This window comes from Micropterus dolomieu, linkage group LG09 (assembly GCF_021292245.1).
Source record: "Micropterus dolomieu isolate WLL.071019.BEF.003 ecotype Adirondacks linkage group LG09, ASM2129224v1, whole genome shotgun sequence".
Lineage (NCBI taxonomy): Eukaryota > Metazoa > Chordata > Actinopteri > Centrarchiformes > Centrarchidae > Micropterus > Micropterus dolomieu.
The window spans coordinates 3,521,137-3,524,202 of record NC_060158.1 but is presented as its reverse complement, the minus strand read 5'-3'; the positions used below and the strand labels follow the sequence as shown (position 1 = coordinate 3,524,202).

At 44.5% G+C, this 3,066-nt stretch overlaps 2 protein-coding genes across 6 annotated transcripts in view; one reads left to right on the top strand and one right to left on the bottom strand.

The window, feature by feature from the left end:
* Positions 1-2,293, bottom strand: part of LOC123976555 (gastrula zinc finger protein XlCGF26.1-like) — a 6,611-nt gene extending 4,318 nt beyond the window's left edge. For 3 of the 4 annotated variants that reach the window (XM_046058824.1, XM_046058823.1, XM_046058825.1), the window contains exon 1: positions 2,179-2,287. The gene's annotated coding sequence lies outside the window, so the exon portion shown is untranslated. Of the gene's footprint in view, positions 1-2,178 lie in introns of all 4 variants that reach the window. The other variant, XM_046058822.1, reaches the window with a different exon arrangement.
* LOC123976544 (zinc finger protein 2 homolog) overlaps positions 1-3,066 on the top strand; it is a 192,147-nt gene that overhangs the window by 140,847 nt on the left and 48,234 nt on the right. The gene's annotated exons all lie outside the window — the stretch shown is intronic.

Sequence of the window (3,066 nt, the reverse complement as noted above, 5' to 3'; positions counted from 1 at the left end):
CCCCCGGGTTCCTCCCCCCCCCCCCCCCCCCGGTGAGAGGGTTCAAGGCCCACCCACCATAATCTCTTAAAATCCTGTGGGAAACACTGAGCCCTGTTGCCTTAATTGTGGACGTGATCCTGACTAACTCTTGGCTCATTTTAACTATTTGTGTTTTTTAAAGTGAAAGTAAAATGTGTTGCTGGAATAAACAGAACTGAATCCTACGAAACACTGAATGAAGTGAAGGTGGAGATTCGACTAATTACTATCCCGTCTGCCCTGCTGATCAATAACTACCTCATATCAAACCTGAAGACTAAAGCACGCCTGTCTAGTGTGATAGTATTCTGTAGTCAGGGTTTTTCCTGCATAGAGAAATTTTTGGTGCCCCCCCAAAGAGGTTTATGCGAGCGGCAAAGGAAAATCACCAGCGCCAAAATGATCAGAAATGGAAAAAAAAGGCGAATCAAATATTTTCTTATGGTGTTTTAATATCCATTTATCAAACAGCTGTTGAGTGAGCAGAACATAAACTTAAATACGACGTCTTGACTTCCAGCAGTCGCCTCTCCTCTCATCCACACCGCTGGATTAATAAACCAGCTGCTGCGTTGGTTTAACTGCGCCTGAACGCTCCGCCACGAAGCTCGCACTGCTGGGAGCGATGACTTCCTGTTCTTTCTAAAATATAAAATCCGTCACCGGTTCTGTCACTTTTACATTTTAGGCCCGGTCCTCTCCAGATCAGGTTCTCCGGGCACCACGTGACGCTCACCTGTTCCCGTTCTCTCCTGCCTGCTGATCTCATGCAGCCGTCTGCATTAGGTGCTCGTCAAAGTCCCTTTTCGTGAACCGACCAATCACAGGAGGAGGCGGGACATTAAATAAAGGTTGAGGCATCACAGCAAAACTTGTTGTTCTGGATGCACAGTTATTATTACTGACAAGTTAGTACTCTGCATGAACAGATCAGAGTCTGACCACCATGTGGAGCGTTTTTCTTGCTCAATAATTTAACGACTGAAAACAACCCACAGAAATGAAACTGCTGTTTTGTCCAACTGGGATTAATATTAGGCTACTAATGGTGAGCTGTAGTAGCCTGTAGTATGATCTGAAATGATCAAATCAGAGCTGTATGCTGATATCAGAGGATGGTTTTATTAGTGAAACAGCTGATTCTCAACTAATAAACTATCTGTAGGCAGATTATCCAAAATAAAGTATATGACCTATTTTTTGTTTAGCATCTGTACTATTGCAGATAGAATTGTTTGACTTACATTAGACTGAGGCAACATGTGATGCTTTTTCCTTTCTAATTTCAAATCACTATGGTAGAACAGCTAGCTAAACATTGGCTGACAGGGTCCAGGGTCTCCGCTGCCTTTACTCCCCCAGGTTGTGGACATATTTCATCAAATGGTCAGAAATAACAAGAAAATGCATAGATCTTGGTGGTGAGGTAATCATGCGCAGTCACCCCCCAAAGGCCCACTCTGAGCCAGTGATAGTATTACACAGATGCAGTGATCACTTCTGATGTATGAACATATCCTCTGTATGAATTCAAACTTTATACCTGCGTGCAGACTCTCTCCTCAGGAGCTTCTTTAGTTCAGGTAGAGAATCGTAAGCTTTTAATGGAAACACTCCCTACAGTTTGTTATAAAGTGTGGCAGCTTTCTCATAAATAATATCCAGTGGTTCTCACACACAGACTTTAGCTGGTCGCTGTGTTTGTTTCTTTATGTGACCCCGGGAGATTCTCTCTTTGGCTGGTTTGTTTCACTTAACTCAGAGGTTTTCAAAGTCTGAGACTGTGAGAAAAGACGCCCCCTCGCTCAATAACCTGGACACCTATGGGATCATCATTATGTTATTTGACACTCACCAACTGAGCCAAGATACCCTGATATTGTTTGGCAATATAAAGGCTGACATGACTTCAGACCTCACCAAATAAAGAAGTTTCTGGCTCTGATAAAGTGGGAAAAAGTAACAAATCTACTGTATTTCTGAACACTTTCAACAGGTGTGCTGTTCTATGTGATCTCCTTTTGATAACTACTGTAATACTTTGTCTCTTCCATTCATTGAACCTCCCGCCTCGCACTTTGAAAACCCCTGAACTCATTAAACTGTTTGTTGCTGTCAGAGTGAACAGAGAGAGAAGCAGCAGCAGAGAGAACCGACCTGCTCTGTGCAGCCGGACTTCAGGCTGGAACACAGCGTCCAGCAGCTTCCGGTGTCTCTGGTTCTCCTCTTTGGACCGACAGAGTTCCCGCTCGTACTCTGATATCGTCCTTTCAAACAGCCGCACTCAGTCACTGGTTGATAAAACCTCTCAGCACCTGGACTTTACTCATTTCCATCGCTCGAAACTTTTCTCCACGAACTCTGTTTTCACTCTGAGCTGCGCTGCGAGGCTAACTTCCGGTTAGCATGCTAAGCTACCTCCAGTAGCTCCGGAGGCTCCCGGGAGATGAGTCCGAGGTGAAGCCGGAGAGCAGCAGCTTTATCCGGACACACGGAGGCTCTGGCGGCTCCTCGCTGTTGGTGCCAGAGACTCTTTCTCAGCACAACAACGGGACAAAGCTGATCCGTCCCAAAGAGGCTGGAAGCTCCGCGCTCACTGGCCGAGCCCGGGAACCCGCCTCACTTCCGGGACGTGGCTTCAAAATAAAAGCCTCTGCGAGTTTTGTTTATTCTGACCATAAATCATTTAGTAAACGCTCTGGCTGCTGCTGACATTACAGTTATGATGAGTTAGGAAAAGTTTAATTAGTGCTGATTCTAATCTAAAATCTACACCGAGCGGCAATCTGAAAAATGCTAGTTAGCGTTCCCTTTTTCAATCCCATAAACTCTCACGGTATTATGACTGTTATTATCATTTCAGAGGCAGCCTATTCTGATAGACTAATATCTCCTATCAAGGCGAGTCCAAATGTTTCACAGCACCTTTAGCGCCGTAACAGCATATTCTAACTTGTCATGTCCCATACACATGGATGATTATGTAAATGTATGGAACTGTATATAAACAGGAACCTGTTTGTCTTTGAATTACAGAACAAACCA